Below are 18623 nucleotides of genomic sequence, written 5' to 3' on the forward strand. Positions count from 1 at the left end.
GCCACATATTTCTCTAGGTCATTGTTGAAGGTGACCAAACCATCTTTAACAGTGTCCTCTCAAATTCTCTGAGAGTTTTCAGATGGTGTTATTTGGAATTTTGTCCATCCTGGCTATAATATGGAATTTCCATTCATCCATATTTTTTGCAGCACAGCATTCTATTCCATATAGAATAGAGAGACTGTCTTTTGTTTTTTGTTTTCCCCTTCAGGTGGAGTGGGGCATTCTTGTAACATACAACTCCTGTAGCCTCCCTGCTGCTTCTCTCAGCCAAGGATTGGTAATATTCCTATCATTATTTGCATTATCCTATGCCATGAATGTATTTGTTGTTGCTGCCTCTTCATTTTCAGTTTTTAATTTTTAAAAACGTAATCTATTTCAAGTATCACATAATGGGATACAACCTTCATATGAGAATACAGTACTGGGCATCAGGGATATTCAATGTTGCTAGCAATATACAGTTCCTGTGCTATTTAATTGGAACGCAGCAATAAAGTACACATTTTTAAAATTTATTTACATACCTTGAATACCTTCCAATAGCTAATATGTCCTCCTTTTTGTTTTATAAGATCTTTCACATGATTTGACATTGATTCTAGAAGCTTGGAGCACATATTTTTCAGTTCATCATATGAAACCACGCTTTAATTAGAGACTCTACTTTGGTGGAACAGTCAAGTTTTGTGAGTCTCCTTTTGCAAATAGCCCACAAGTTTTCTATGGGATTTATGTCAGGAGAGTTCCCTGGCCACTCTAGAACATGAATATTGTTCTTACTGAAACATTTTTTCACTTTCTTTGAAGCATGGCAAGGAGCCAGATCTCACTGAAAAATTCCGTCATCATCTAGAAACCTCTTCTGCAGCTCAGGAACAACTCTTCCTTGTCTTCCTTGAGGTATTTGGATGTACTGGTCAGATTTCATCATCCCTTCAACTGGTACTCCCAATCCTTCACATGTGAAACAACAACAAAATACCTTCTGCATGGGGTGTTTTATGGTCTGTTGCAAATGATGTGAAGTTGTTACCTCATTATTCACTCGGCGCATATATTGAGCCCTCTGCCTCTGCACTTGAAAATAACTTTTATCAGAGAAAAGAACTGTCTTCCAGTGTTCCATTCTCCAGTCCTGATGACTGCGTGCCTACGAAAGATGTGTTTTGTGTATTTCTCCTGTTAGAAGGTGTTTCTTTACAGGTTTCCAGGCTTTCTTTCCAGCTAACAGAAGTCTACGGTGAACATTAGAAATGTGCAGATTCACTCTCCTTCCCCCTCCAATTCACATGCCAAGTCCACATCAGTTATCCTAGGGTTTAATTTACTTCTCCTGAGGAGAAAACGGTCATCAGTTGGCATCATTTCCTTTTTTCCTGCCACAGTTCCCCATTTTATTTCGGCAAAATTGATTCAGTTTGTTTGTACTGCTGAATAATTCTATTTATAGTGCCTACAGTGACATCAAATTTAGTAGCAAACTCTCTTTGTGTCACAGAATGATTCTGAGGTAATGCTATAATTGCATTACATTCCTGGGAGTTGTATCCATTGAAGAAATAGTTATTACTATCACCTCAAAAATTCTCCAAAGTGACTCAGTTCAAAATAAATACTGCTTTTCTTATCAACAATCACCACACAAATTAAACAACACTGAATAACAGTGCAAATAATGTGTAGAGAGTGCGAGAACTAAGAATAAGTCATGTGTAGCACACTGTCGCTAACCATTGGGAAAATAATTAAAAAGATTCCATTGTTTGGATTAATTTGCACGGGACTGTATTGTGACACACTGTAATAGCACCTAGTAATTTCTGGTCTTCATTTTTCATGATATGCACAAAAATATTGTAAGCAATTTGTAAAGAGCATTTCTTGGAACATAATCTGGGTTTTCGAAACAGACTTTCAACGTATTCGGTCGTGTTACGTACATGTAGTACGTGTTGAAGAGATGTTAAGTACGGAACAAAAATGGCCAGCCGGACACCAGTGGGATCCGAACCCACAACCTCCCGATTTCGCGTCGGTTGCTCTACCAATTGAGCTATGGTGGCCTAGGCCATCTTTGTTCTGTTTGAAAGGATCTGAGCTACAGTGTGCTAGCAGCAGTGCCAGACCTGTAGCTCAGATCCTTTCAAACAGAACAAAGATGGCCTAGGCCACCATAGCTCAATTGGTAGAGCAACCGATGCGAAATCGGGAGGTTGTGGGTTCGGATCCCACTGGTGTCCGGCTGGCCATTTTTGTTCTGTACTTAACATCTCTTCAACACGCACTACATGTACGTAACACGACCTAATACGTTGAAAGTCTGTTTCGATTACAATGCGGTCGTGAAAATTCAATATTCATAATCTGGGTTTATTATTGTATCCTTACAGTCCACAACTTTTGTGTTTATCATGCCAAGCAACTAGATGACCCACTCCATAAAATCTTACATTAGGTAAGATGTTCACGTGGCTAGAAGATAACATTGGCCATCCTCTTGGGATTGGGTAACCAGCAAGTATTTTCAAGAAGGTTATAACTGCAGCATGTCTGAAAACAAGTAAGTTGAGAGCAGCTCTTCTGTAGATGTGTTTATACAGCAGAGCATAAAGGCATTTACCACTGCCTTATCAATGATACGTTGATAAGGCAGTGGTAAATGCTTATATGCTGTGCTACCCAATGACTAATTTTCCCCTGCAGTCTCTAATTTCATATTTCCCTATAAACCAGTCATGACAGACAGTACTAACTTAGCAGTTTCATCAGTTTCTTAAATAAGATGTTGGTTAAAACAGAAGTGGTCAAAAATGTACAGCATGGCACTCTGGATCGTCCTCACAATCTAACATGTTCAAAACATTTTTGGGAACCTAGAAGCATATTATGTCTCTCAACTTTATCTGAATCCTAGCACAAATCATACAAATAAAAATCTACTAATACCCTCTAAAAATGTACTGTTTTAAACATACTGTCATTACACAACTAAATGCTGAATTGTTTTTATGAAAACATTTTAAAGTTATTTTGCAGGGAAGAAATTTACCTTTCCCATGAAGAGTAAATGTGAACAGATATCAGGTAACTTTCAGGTAATAATAAAGAAATCTACCTTTCCAGAGCCACTGTCCCCACTGATGACAATAACTTGGTTTGACTGTCCAAGTCCTTTAGTCAGCTTGTACTGTGCTCTGGCAGCCACGGCATATACATGAGGGGAAAGCTCCTTCTTGCCAACCTTAACACACAGATATTATCACCTTACAAAATGCAACATAGTAAGATAGGCATGAGAGAGAAGTCTGTACGTTACACTGAAAGAGGTCTCTAATGTTCACACCACCACCATCACCACACTAGGTGATCCTAGAAACAGTTTTTATCTGGATCATAGCACAAATCATAAAAATATCTTGTAACTTATATTTATTTTTATGACAAGTGCATTCAGTACAAACAAAACTAAGCACTAAACCTTGCTACGTACTACTTCTGGATGTTTCTCCATTAGATTCTGCAGACTGCTGTAAAAAAAATATTAGTAACTACATTATTTACCAACCGAACAGAGTGGTAAACATGTGGTCTCCCATTTTCACTTCCAGCCAAATACTGCGACAGTTCTAATTCATAGGCCACAGCCAATTCCATCCACCTCCTTACCCAATTTCATTCACCATCATTCATCCCTGACCCTGTATCAAGAAACAGGACTAAGGGGTAGACAAACAAAAATTACATTATTTACCCATTTCTACTAGGCATATACAAGGTGACCCCAAAATCCGTTAACATTTGATGAGGCAATACTTCACGGAATATTGGAGGTAGAGAGGTAATCCTTGATACACATGATTGGCATGACATATGGGGTTTTACTGACACCAACAACAAGTGCATAAACAGGCCAACAGATGGTGCTGAACAGCAACACATCAGGTACAAATGCCCACACATTCTTGACATAACATGGGGTTTTACTGACACCAACAACAAGTGCATAAACAGGCCAACAGATGGTGCTGAACAGCAACACATCAGGTACAAATGCCCACACATTCTTGACATGACATGGGGTTTTACTGACACCAACAACGAGTGCATAAACAGGCCAACAGATGGTACTGGACAGCAACACGTCAGGTACAAATGGCCACACATTCTTGACATGACATGGGATTTTACTGACACCAACAATGAGTGCATAAACAGGCCAACAGATGGTGCTGAACAGCAACACGTCAGGTACAAATGGCCACACATTCTTGACATGACATGGGGTTTTTTGACACCAACAACGAGTGCATAAACAGGCCAACAGATGGTGCTAAACAGCAACACGTCAGGTACAAATGGCCACACATTCTTGACATGATATGGGATTTTACTGACACCAACAACGAGTGCATAAACAGGCCAATAGATGGTGCTGGACAGCAACACATCAGTGATGCTGCAGGAGACCTGTGTACGGTATAAAAGGAGCTGTTGTGGGAGAGGGCGTCGGATGCAATGGCAATCGTGGCATGTCATGCTTGACCTTCCCGGTGCCCCCAACCTCAATCCGTGTGAGGTTACCTGAAGTCACAAGTCTACCACGATCGTCCAACTTCATTAGGGATGCTGAAAGACAACGTCTGACGGCAATTTCTCACAATACCTTCGGATATACTGTGCAGTGCTGTTCATAACATTGTCCCTCAACTACAGATATTGTTGATGAATGACAGCCGACATGTTGAGCATGAGTTATAAAGAACACTGTCTTCGCTAGGCCTCGATTGTTATGCTAATTATTGCTTGTGTATCATATGAAGTGCCATCTGTTGGTCATTTTGTGTACTTTATTTTGATGTCAATAAAACCCCGTGTCATCCGAATTATGTGGGTTAATTATTACCTCTCAACCTCCAACATTCCGTGAAGTATTGCCTCAGCAAATGTACCACACTTTTGAGTCACGCTGTACATACACAGTACAGTACGTTATTTATGCTTGGGTAAGAGATGTAACATGAGCAAATATACTGGGGACAGATGGAGAGCAGCAACATTACCATGTAAGCATGCATGGATAGAGAACAAATAAAAGAAAGACATGGATCCAAAACCTTCAGTTGTAGCTTTTGTCAGTGGAGGATAGAATACGAAAGGTGGAGATCATTATTGACAAGTAGATGCTGGTTTTTTTAAATATATTTTTTGATTCGCTTTATGTTGCACCGACACAGATAGGTCTTATGGCAGTTGATACTATTGAAAGGAAAAGGGAGGGAAGGAATAAGTGAAACAAGGGATTAGAAATAAGGAGCTGTTATCTATATATATAAAAGCAAGTCGGGCTAGAGCGATGTATATATAAATATTTAAAAATGAAAAAAGACGTGAATTAATGAGGCACTTCCAGAAATCTCAGAAATTTGAAACTTGGTACGGTAGAAACTGATGACCCCAGGATCCCTAGAAAAATCGGAAATTCTCAAAATTCCCTGAAGGGGGCACGCCAGGGGGGCTCAAATTTTGGGCTCAGCATAAGAACACAGTCGTATAGTATATCCAAAACGATAACCTATAGGTTTCGTGGGCTTAAACATTTTCGGGAATTTCCTCATTTTTATCCCCCATCCCCCCAAATCAAGATGGCGGCACAACCTGTCAGACGAAGTAGACAATTGAAATTTGGTGAAATTATAGCTTTTGGTCCCTAACCGACAGGAAAATTCCAAGATGTTCAAATTTTTCACTTTTAACCCCCAAAGATATCGAAATATGGAGGCAATTTTATTGACTGTGCAGACATTACTTTTGAGCTATTTTGTGGCTAAACGGTAAGTCGTATCACAAAACGGATGGCACAACGTCACTTCAATTCGGAGTGATCTACAACTTTGGTCCTGTGACATTTTGTCGTATCTCTCTCCCTTATACGTTAAATTTGGCCGTATTTCTGGATTGTTCGTAAATTTGGTGATTTTTACACGTATATTTCACTGTTTGACACACTTATAAGAATGATAGGATCATCACGTTGGGTGCACACATTGGCACGATGAAGGGACATATGTGTACCAAATTTCATGATTCTAGCTTATACATAAGTAGGCAAAAAGTAATGTAAAATGTTAAAAATGCACCCAAATTTCACCCTATTCAAAATTTGAACTCAATATACCCCCTTAATATGGGAGATACGAGGATATGGTTTAGAAACAAACATGTAGAGCAATGAATGAGGCGTCTGATGGCGCAAACCGTTTCTTAATATCATAAACCGTTTAGGAGATATGAATCTCGAAGTGGAAGTCTGCACTTTTCAACGTGCTCATGCTTATCCGTCATCTATATATATAAAAGTAAGTCGGGCTAGAGCGATGTATATATAAATATTTAAAAATGAAAAAAGACGTGAATTAATGAGGCACTTCCAGAAATCTCGGAAATGTGAAACTTGGTACGGGTAAGCTGATGACCCCAAGATATGGCCAGAAAGTTCGTCTTATCGTACAATCTGTTTTTCGATTTGATGTACCGTTTAGCAGCAGTTATTCTGTAAATGATGGTTAACATCCTTATACTTCCGTATGACGACTATATTCTTTCATTGACGTCGATTTGTAGCAATCGAGAAAGTGTTTGTCTGCCATTGGTATTAAATACATTGCATATCGATAGTGACTCTCAGAAGGAGAGTCCTCCCCACATCGACTTTGACAGGCAATAAGAATGGGGTCGTCCTCCATCTCTTGTGCACTATTTTAATGCATAAATCCCTTCTCGATTCGACTAGCAGAACTCTAGGGAGCGTGTCTTCCATTTTAAATAAATTGACCCGTCTAAAATGTGACTGACGATAGGCATAGTGGCCTGCTAATTATAATGGAATCTCACCCACTCGGTGTGACTGGCAGGAAGCTGACTGGCATTAGAAAATGCGTCTGCCATTATAAAGATAAGAACGCAACTCACTTTTGACTGGCAGTAAGGAAGGTCCTTGCAAATAAAATAAAAGTTCCTCAACTGTAATCTATCTGAAAGTAGGAATTGGGGTCTGCCATTGTAATGAAACCTCCCCAAATCGATTTTAGCCGCGCACTATGCAATGGGGTCTGCCGTTAAATGAAAATTATTTTCTTCGTTGTGAATTGCAGTAAACAAGTGGACTTGCCGTTATCATCGCAATTCCGCAAATCACACTTTCATTGGAAACAACGTCTGTGGTTTTCACAATACTGATTCTCGGATAAAGCCAAGACAAACCCAATTTAAAAATCTTATTCACTTAATGTGCACTAATTTACTTCGATATCCGTATACAATGTAGAGTACCGTAGCGAAGCACGGGTACATTTGCTAGTCTAACAATAAAGTCAGATTCTTCTCTGGAACTGAGTTTCAGTTGATATCCAACTTCAGAACCTCTAAAGGCAAAAGAATCAAAAGTTGAGGGTAAATGTTTAGGGCCTTTAACTGTGAAACAATCATCAAATGAGGTTTGACAGAACTGAGGAAGTGATAGTGGTGATTTCTGTTTTGAGAAGAAGTACAACTAGATAACCATACTCTCTGAGCAAATTAAATGGGAACGACTGATTAATTGATTGACTGATTAGTTTTGATTGAAAATGAAAATAAAATAAAAACTTTAAGAAGTAAATTTATTAAGACAAAATAGACAAAAATGCATCAAACGGTAACATAAATTCTCTGAGTAACAGAACACTTCAAATTTGCATGCACTTGAACAATTTCTTGAAGTATTTCAAGTTCCAAGATCTAGAACATCTCATCACTTGAACTTGCCATTTATTAAAATGCTACGATTTTACAACACATTTGCTGCAGGAATAGACTTATTTTCAGAATCACACACTGTCATTAATACACATTTAAAGGCCTGTGTTCTAATTTCTAATTTATTAATTCAGACTCCTTTTTCTATATAATAGGTGCTCTATAACATATTTATTATTATAGTCACTTACTACTCTAGTTATATCCTTGTTTCAGTTCCAGTATTTTTCATAGTGTAGAAATAATCATTGATGTACTCTGGGTTCTCGTTTTCTCTGTATCTGTGTTTTCAATTCATTCTTCTTCCTTGTCTTTATTATCTTCAGCATTATTATTATGTATTATCTTTACTTACATGTATGCATTATAAGTACTGTTGTGTTAAGAAGGTACTGTATTGGGCCTACTGCCTGTGTACTTTCAAAAAAGACAAATAAATAAATAAATAAATAAATAAATAAATAAATAAATAAATAAATAAATAAATAAATAAATAAATAAATAAATAAATTTCACTCTCACACATAAAGTGAATGAAAAAATCATCAGTATTCTCGTCTTCAGCTATAGGCCTATGAATTCAAGTGTTTTCTGCAGGCCATCTTAGGCCAGACACATCATTGCACTCTGTGATGATGTGTGCTGCACTGAATTTGGCACTACATGAAAACATGGGGGGGGAGTCATCCCACTTTAAGAGGTACTGTAAGAGTTTGTAGATTGTCCAATGATGCATCCTCAGCCTCCTCAAGACCATTGATTCTCTCTGTGAAGGCCACAAAGAGGGCTGCCATACAGCAGTTGACTTCTTAATTGCTCTCAGCTTGTTGGGAGTTCAGATAGCTAGCCATTCTGATTCCCAGGATGCCAAAAATGTTTAATGTAACTGAGAACAAATATCTACAGCAGGTAGATTAACGGGTCCAGGTGGTAAAGTATCACTTTTTTCACAGCTTAATCTGCAAGTTCATTGTAATCCCCACATGGCTTGGAAGCTATGGAAAGGTGATTATGGCACAAGTATCAGATAACCTGGCTAGAAGATCATCAATCTGCTGCACCAGTGGGTGTTATGGTAAACAAGTATCAATAGACTGTTCCTTTCTCTCAGATTGGTGTTCTGATGCAGATTGTTCATTTTTCTGTCATCTGACAGCAAGCCAGTGACCTAATATCTAAGAAAAATATCAAAGCTTGCCAGTTAGCATTGGCCGTGATACCCTGCACCACTATATTAACAGAAATTATCTGAGAATTTCTTTTTAGACCATTCTCTAAACCATCAATCCACCAACACTAATCAAATACTTTATAGGTTTAGTTACAATCCCCCTTTCCCACAAAATAAATACAGAGTTTGGTAAAATTTCATGAATCCATTTTCACATTACCTCATAAACAGACATAAATGTAAAAGAGCCTATTTTAAACTTCTGTATTCCTAATCTAAGACAGAAATAAAGTGTAGGAAAAAATTCCACACAAAATGATATTAACATTTTGTAACATAAAGGGAGCAGAGATGTCACAGTCACTCACTACATGTCAACACTAAAAAATACAGCTTGAATCTCCTGTAGTGGACACACAAGAATCCATACTTACATTTCTGATGTCACTGTACTGTTCCTTAACTTGTCGGGTGAACAGGTGGGGTATTTCAACACAGGGGTTGATGGCCAGAAGAGCAATGCCAGCCCAAGTGTACACCTTTCCTTCCAGATACCGTTTTTCAAGGCATTCCACCACTACAAAAAGGAGACAATCACTATAGTTATTTGTACTTGCCGTTATTTAAATTAAAAATAAAAGAAATAAGTATGAAATTTGAGTGTGTTCTAAACCATCCTTTTACAAGGATATTTACTGTTATTCCCAGTTTGAACAGCCTACTACTAATTTAGTCCAGAAACAAATAAATTTTGCTAGAAGTGGGAAAAAATTTTACCTGTAACTTCTGTGTAGCTATTAAAAATTTCTTACCACTCTAGAGGATAACATTTTAATTACCTAGACTTCTACTGTATTAAAAAAAAACAGACATTCTGTTTTCTGACCTCTGTTTCACACATAAATATAGAAATATTATACAGACTGATTCTCTCCTCTACGGCAAAACACAAGGAGGTAGAGCAATTATAAAGAGGATAGTACGTGAAAAAGTATGGTCCAGTACACTACTATTGTTTGTTAAACAGTTTATCAAAGTTGGAGATAGCTCATTGTGTTGCGTTGCCTCTAGCAAGCAAAACAGGTCTACCCAACATTGAATACTGCAGAAGCTGTCGCCACGCTACCCGACCTTTGCTCATCACAGTGCGTGTATACCATCGGTTGTTTCTCGCCCACCCCAGCTTAGATCCTGTTACACAAAGCACACACGTCAACAGTCTGCCAGCAGATTGCTGTAGAAAAAAGTCTTGTACACACCCACTGTTCACACTTATGCTTAAAATGCGTATATAATTAGCAGCATACAGTTGTAATACAAAAGCGGTAGTGAACTGGACATCTAGGCTTTGTTATCTTCCATATCATCACTTGCTTTTTCCATAAAGGAGACAACCTATATTGTTAAATCATTTTCTTGTTTTAATAATAGGCTTCATATCAGACTATTGAAGCCTCCGTAGCTCAGGCGGCCTCTCACGCTGGATACCATGGTTCAAATCCTGGTCACTCCATGTGAGATTTGTGCTGGACAAAGCGAAGGTGGGACAGGGTTGTTTCTGGGTACTCAGGTTTTTCCTGTCATCTTTCATTCCAGAAACACTCTCCAATATTATTTCATTTCATCCGTCAGTCATTAATCATTGCCCCAGAGGAGTGCGACAGGCTTCGGCAGCCAGCACAATTCCTATCCTCGCCACTAGATGGGAGCTTCATTCATTCCGTTCCTGACCCGGTCAAATGACTGGAAACAGGCTGTGGATTTTCATTTTCATTCATTTCATCAGACTATTGATATCTTTTCAAAGTGTAACAGAAACAATAGAACATTTTCTGTGCTGATGGATTAGAAGTAATTGATCAATCAATAATCATCAATTATCTGGATTTAGGGCTGTCCCCCAGGTGGAAGATTCTCTATCAGTTGTTTACCTAGACATTAAATTTGTAGCAATTCAATCTATTTGGAGGACCCTAGCAATGTCTGCATAAGTAACAGAACATGAGTTGAAAGAGAGTGATGATAGGAGAGCTGGCAGAGCCTAGTCAAATTTCCAGACTGAGTCCAGGTAAATACATTGCTGGCCATTAAAAGTGCAACACCAAGGATGCACCTAATGGATCCCACATTCATGGGCAAGGTAAGACAGTAATGCAATTAGTTGTCCAGCTTAGTGGTGCAGCACATGCACCTACGGCGAAGCTGAAAATGATACAAGTGGAGTTCAGAGAGCTACTGAGAGGTAGTGGCATTGTGTTTCCCTGCCATTCGTGTACACAGAGATGGAGTAAAGATGCCATGTGTCCGACTGTGCGGTGCAGAGGGCAACGCGTCCGCGTGCCACCTGGCGGCCTCGGGTTCGATTTCTGGCCGGGTCAGGGGTTTTTAATTGTAAATGATTAATATCCCTGGCCTGGTGACTGGGTGTTTGTGTCATCATTATAGTTTCTTTCCTCAGATTCAACACTCTACACTTCCGCAATTCCAATTACATGCAGGTTCATATCATGTGGTGCAAGTAGGGGTAAAAGATCTCTATAGGTCGACGCCCCGAACAAATAGATTTTTAAAAAAGTAATTAAAAAATATTTTAAAATGCCATGTTGAAGAAATCTACGACCATACGAACAGGTTTCCACCTTTGACCACGGAAAAATTATGGCTTATCAGGACTGTGGATTATCCTACAAAAAGAAAAGGGTTCTCACACTGGATAAAGTGCAACCAAAGTAAAGCAGGAGTTCTTTTATGTGCCAGTAAATCTACAGACATGAGGCTGATGCATATGAGTACCTTCAAATACCACCAGACTGAACCAGGATCGAACCTGACAAGATGGGCTCAAAAGGGCAGCGCTCTACTGTCTAAGCTACTCAGTCCAGTGCCAGAGTTTCTTCAGACATCCAGTGGTGGCGTTTAACCATGGTGTTTGGTTTCAGGATCCTGCTTGTTGCTTCTGTGATCCTTTCTTGTATTCTTGTACATGCTGTGCCCCAGCTTCCTTCAAGATCAAGTGGTTCAACGTTTCGAAGCTCTTGTTGGAAGGCAAGTGGCTCAGAAGCTATCATTCAAATCTGTTTCATTTTGATCACTGGTTTCCTCAGTTTGACTTTAAGAGGCTCAGAGTAGACAATGATATGATCCACATTCAGCACTGAGTTTCATTCTGATTTTCCAAAAGGAGGTTCTCCACCTTTTGTCTACAAGAATGTAATTTTTCAATATGATTCTTGTACTATCCATTTAGGAAGGTCCATGTGACAGACTTTTTTGTGATGCTTGAACATGGTGGTGGTGCTTACTGTTTTAAGAGGAAGTACAACTGGGCAACCATCCTTTATCATCATTAATCAGAGGAAAAACTGGAAGGAGTCCGACACTTTGAAAAATGAAGATATCAGCCAGAGAAAGGTAAAGGCCATGAAGGGTGTGAAATCAAAGACTCCCTAGCACTTGCAACCTAATAGTGTTGGGGTCGGAAAAGAATAAGAGTTGACCAAGAGAGGTCAGATAGGATAGATGAAAGTGAGGAGCCTGTCATAAGAAAGTAGAAGCAATTCCAGGAGTCAGCTAAGGGTCCCATGGTCCCCAAAACATGCTCCCAAGTTAAGAGCCCAAGGGGCACCTTTTAGTCACCTCTTACAACAGGCAGGGGTTACGTGAGTGAGTGTTATTATGCCATCCCCATCCACAGGGGGACTTTGAACATGGCGTTCATAATGGAAAAGCTGTTGATGATAGCTAACTGAAGTAGATGGCTGCCTGGTTCATTGCGCTCCCCTAAACTGTAATGTCCCACTGTGCCTCGCAAATGATTATCCATCGCAGTATTCCCACCTTTAGCATTAAAGCTACTAGAACAACTGTGATTCCCACCGAGCGAGTTGGCTGTACAGTTAGGGTAACGCGGCTGTGAGCTTGCATTCAGTAGATAGGCATAGTGGGTTTGAACCCCACTGTCAGCAGCCCTGAAGATTGTTTTCCATGGTTTCCCATTTTCACAACAGGTACAGCTGCTTCCTTTCCACTAGCCATTTCCTATCATTGCCATAAGACCTATCTGTGTTGGAGCAACATAAAGCAAATTGAAAAGAAAGAAAAAAACCCATATTCCCCTTAGGTTTCAAGACTGCTGTAATGTTTCCTAACCTTTCATAAAATTCTTCAATCTCTTGGTCATCAGGAGGTGTACTTGGATTAGGTGTAGCTTGTACAGCTTGGTGTTGAGGATGAGAGTTATCATTCTTTCACTGATAGGTTTGTGCGCTTCTACATAACGAGACAGTAGCCTTTTGACAACAAATGTGACTCCATTCTGACCAGTTTCATCTGCACCGGCAATGTATACAATATGATCTTCAGTGCTGAAGTGCCCTCAGCCTTTCCAGTGGGTTTCTGATAAGATGCTTATTTTGACTTTGGGCCTTATCAGTCCTTGTTCTACAATATGTAGCTTTCCAGTCTGGAGCAATCCTCTTATGTTCCATGTTATGATAGCTTTGCCAATGATGGTTTGTAATTGTTGGACCAAAAGCAGATTTGCCATGCATGGCCTGGTCGCTCACCACTGCACGTCCGGTCACACGTTTCACATCAGTCAGCCCGGACCCGTACAGACGCCAGTCGCTACTCAGACTCCGTGACATAACAGTATTGTTTCTGTGTGTCCACATGATGTGCTCATGGGATGTCATTAAGATCCTTAATGTGGTGGTTTCCCCTTTCCTTCCACATCCTATGACATTGAACAACTAATTTGGTTCATCCACCTTTAGGGGCAATTTCTCACCCCAACAGCATGAGGATGCCCTTAAGCTCCATCCATTCATCAACCCTCAGAAGAGGTTGTTGATACTTGATGGAGGGGGACAACTTATTCTAGTGATCAAGCTGTGGACACAGTTTAACACCATACCCAGGACCTTCAGCTTATACGAGTGGTCATATCTCCAAATAAAATTTTGTATCAACATACATACATGTTCACTATAGACTGTTCAACATAGCCATGCACATTAACATTTATGCAGTGAATTTCTATTCTAATGTATACATTACATTCTATGATACAAAACCTATTTTCTTGCAGATTTTTCCACTGGGCAGGCTGAGTGGCTCGGACGGTTAACCCTAGAATCATAAACCTTCGTCTCTCAGACTACGCACCCCTGTAGTTTCCGCGGGAATTTCCTGACGCTAATGAACTGTGCTTTTCCCCTCCATCTAATCTTCCCCAGCTTATCAACAATAAGTGTTGACCTTGATTTCAAGCATAAAGGTCCAGTTGTTTGTTCACTGCGATATGTCCATCATCTGAGAGACGAAAGTTTATGATTTGTGAAAGTATTCATCATTTGTACATAGCTGTAAATAGTGTGAATATTTGGTTTATTACAGTTATGTTTTTTGTACGTAATACGTAAGCTTAATAGGATACTGAAATGGAAAATCTAGCGCACGATGATGAATTGATAGCAGCAGTTCTTTCTGAATTAGACAGAGAACCACTCTCTTCAGGAGATATTCGTGGTAATGTATTTCGTGAATGAAATTACCCAGGCAATACATGGATCAAACAGAAATATTACGACCGACCATTGGTTCACCTCAATTCGTCTGGCTGATTATCTGCATTGTGACAATAACCTGACAATCATTGGAACAATGAGAAAAGACAAGCCACAGATACCGCCAGAGATGAAAACAGTCAAAGTAAGAAAGCTTGGGTCCTCCATGTTTTGTTATAATGGTATAAAAGCAATGGAATCCTATAAAGGAAAATCAAACAAGAATGTAATCCTCCTTTCTACATGCCATGAAGTAGGAACAATAGCAGCCAGTGGGAAACCAGATATGGCGGAAGACTACAATGGGACTAAAGGTGGCGTGGACACTTTTGATGAAATGTCAACATTGATGTCCTCTTCAAGAAAAACGAGAAGATAGCCAATGTGTATCTTTTATTGTATAATTAATACATCACTTGTCAATGGATACATTATTTATGTGCATAAGATGGTTGAAAAAGGCCAAAAGCCACTTTCAAGGCAAGAGTTTGCAAAGGATATATCCGAAATGCTAATGGCTCCAAAGCTGCAAGAGAGACTTCAGACACCAACTTTGAGGCGCAGCCTGAAGAGGACCATCGCTGAAATTCTTGGAAAAGATGTCATTCCTGAAGAGCCTCAATCAGGTACTGCTGAAGGAAGAATACTTTGTGCGTTTTGTCCATCAAATAAATGAAGAATGACCCGATTCTTTTGTAAGACATGCCGAAGGCACTTGTCTTGATCACCAGGCAAAACAGTGCACTGAATGTACCTATTGAAGAAAAACTGACCAGAGTGTATTGTCATCACTACGTGTGGTAGTTTTAACTATAATATTCTGTATTTTGTGTAAAATGTTGGGTTTATGTATATTAAAGTACTTTTCTTTTTGGTAGTCTGACAGACGAAAGTTTATTATTTGTGTTACACTGGAGGGACTTTATGATTCTAGGGTTAAGGGACTGTCTTTCTGAGCCCAAGTTGGTAGGTTCGATTCTGACTCAGTCCGGTGGTTGTTGAAGGTGCTCAAATTCGTCAACCCCGCTGCAGTAGATTTACTGGCATCTAAAAGAACTCCCGCGAGACAAATTTACGGCACCTTGGCGTCTCCGAAAACTGTAAAAATAGTTAGTAGGGCTTAAAACCAATAGCCTTATTATTACATTTCCTCACTTAAACCCACCGTTTACGTAAGTTCGGGGGTTGTGAGTATTAATACATCTCCTTGCACGCCCCTCACGGCCCGCATGGCTATTAGCTTTCACCGGTCAGTCTGCAAGCGTTTGTGAATTTATTATCCACCTCCAGAATCCTCTACTTGCAACTAGCTCTACGGCCCCATTTAGTTCCACGTCTCCTATCAGCATATTTTGTAGAATCAAACATGTTTACATTAAATATTATATTAAAGTACGGTACCGTACTTTCATAACCTACAGAACTCTCTGTATCACAAAATAATAGCAAGAGATATCTCACCCTCTTTCTCAGATTTCCAGGAAGCTTGTACTAAATTATTAACATCCGAATTCGGTTTTCCAATGGTAGCAGCCCCAAAATGTTCGAGCATAATGTTCACTTAACATGGGTTGTCAGAACATTTTCCTTCACTAATCTGTGACAATCAGGCAAGTACCGGTATTAGAAGAATACGATTGTTGTCGTGTAACGAACTTCTAAATAGTTTTCATAAACTGTACGTATATAATATTTTAAATATTTATATAACGAACTTATGTACGAAATGAAGAGAGTAGCCTATATATTTCATTGTGTAAGAGCGAACTTGAAGATTTTGCGTTAGGCTACTGCGCTAGTTACGCATCAAAGAAGTTGGCAAATACAGACAGTTAGATAAGCTAGATACATTGTTTTACAACATTGCCATTGTTGATTTGTACGGTATCCTTTTATCTGACATTTAATTTTGGAAACATTTTAGTACCGGTATGAAATATAGTACGGTAATTCCACTTCTCATGGCTTTTAGTGACGGGAGTGTCCGAGGACATGTTCGGCTCGCCACGTGCAGGTCTTTCGATTTGACATCCACAGGCGGGCGATCTGCGCGTCGTGATGAGGATGAAATGATGAAGACACCACACAGCCCAGCCCCCGTACCAGCGAAATTAACCAATTATGGTTAAAATTCCCGACCCTGCCGGGAATCGAACCGGGACCTCTGTGACCAAAGGCTAGCACGCTAATAATTTAGCAATGGAGCTGGACATCTGTTTTATACATACTGGACTACAACTTCATACGAAGAATTTCAAAGAAGTTCATCATTACCGGTACTACCGTTAGACCATACCTATTCCTAGAAAACTTGAATGGTAATGGTACGGTACTGGTACCTGTAGGGTTGTGTGTTCGAAGGAATGCGTACTAAACGTAACTTTGGTTAACGAAAGTATTGCCGATACCCCCAATAGGTACGGCACATCAACTACGAACTATATAGCTAGGCTGTGGTCGAAAACACGTGCCTACGTAATGTACAAGGCCTGGAAGAATGGGCGATTTTCCGCCAGAATAGCAGGACACTTGAGATTCGTAGTCTTACCGATAGATGTCAGGGACCAGGTTATGGGCTGTTGCCAGTGTATTAGAGCCGTAACTTGGTATAAGATTCGCGCTACATGTTCGTAATTTATGGTTTCCGTGGAATCCTTCGGCATGCTATAGCTGTACGAGTTATAGAACCCTTATAGATGCATTATGTTATCGTTTCTCCTTCATTAATTACAACTTTAATAATGTTACATCTTATTTCGTCTATAAGTTAGTTTCGATCTGCTTGGTTACTTTTTGTAGTTTGATGATGATGCTTGTTGTTTAAAGAGTTCTAACATCGGCCCCTATTTTTTGTAGTTTATTCATATAATTTATATTGACTGAGCAGAGTGGCCTACAATTCAACAGCGGTTAATTTTGCTAACCTTTCAGGTCTGCAATCGGGAGGCGCAGGTCTGGTACCCACCGTCGGCTAACCTGAGAATGGTTTTCAGTGGTTTTCCGTTCTTCTGCACTAACGCAAATTTTGGGACATATCTCTTTATAGGCCACGGGCGCCAAATCCTGATCTTCACCGCACTTTAAATCACGGCTTTAAATATCCTTGGCCTGAGTAAATGCTTACAGTAACGCGTTAGGAGGGCCACCTTAGTCCATCAGGTTACAGAACGAAAACGTTTAATAGTAGTAAAAATGTATACGTTGTTTTCTTCGCCCACTTTTGTACCAAAACCCCACGACTACCTTTAAATTAACGTTATTGGCTTTACGTCACACTCATTACTTTTACGGTTTACGGAGAAGCCGAGGTGCCGAAATTTAGTCCTACAGGAGTCTTTTCGTGCCAGTAAATCTACCGACACGAGGCTGACGTATTTGAGCACCTTGAAATATCACCGGACTGTGCCAGAATAGAACCTGCCAAGTTGGGGTCAGAAGTCCAGCGACTCAACCGTCTGAGCCACTCAGCCCGGCAACACTGCCTTTGATTTTATTATGGCAGCGACGAGTAGTGTGGTGATTCTGTCAATACTGTGGTAATTATTGTAGGAACAAGTGATGTAATATACATTTCGTGCACGATATGGAAATGTGAGGAAAGTAGGTATTCAAAAAGGTGCATTGCTTTGTTCCAAGATGTAGGTAGCCCTACTTCAAACAGTGCAAAGAAAGAAAAAATGACGTTCCATCTGTTTCTTACATATGCGACACTAGCTGATGTACTCATGCCTCGCTACGGAATTCTACACTGTATACAGAACTCGTCAGGTAGTGTATACGTTGTGAGCAAGATTGTATTAAATTGCATAGGCCCCTAGCTCTTAACGTTACCCTACGTCTTTTCTCATATGAAGACTGGGTCAGGGAATTTCCATTGTAATGGTAGGCCCGCTTGCCTACCATCAGTCACAATCAGGTTGGGGAGTTTACATTATAATGGCATACACTCTCTCGAGACGAATGCAGATTCTGTTTGTTTGAAAATGATGCCCGAATTTTGGTTCACCGCAGAATGGGGTATAATAATAATAATAATAATAATAATAATAATAATAATAATAATAATAATAATAATAATAATA

At 39.7% G+C, this 18623-nt stretch overlaps 1 non-coding gene across 1 annotated transcript; it reads right to left on the reverse strand.

Moving 5' to 3' along the window:
• Positions 1 to 1995: 1995 nt before the first annotated feature.
• Positions 1996 to 2072, reverse strand: TRNAS-CGA (transfer RNA proline (anticodon CGG)). Its single transcript has one exon. It is a non-coding gene; the product is annotated as a tRNA-Ser (tRNA).
• Between the last annotated feature and the right edge of the window lie 16551 nt (positions 2073 to 18623).

This window comes from Anabrus simplex, chromosome 8 (genome assembly GCF_040414725.1).
Source record: "Anabrus simplex isolate iqAnaSimp1 chromosome 8, ASM4041472v1, whole genome shotgun sequence".
In the NCBI taxonomy this organism is placed as follows: Eukaryota; Metazoa; Arthropoda; class Insecta; order Orthoptera; family Tettigoniidae; genus Anabrus; species Anabrus simplex.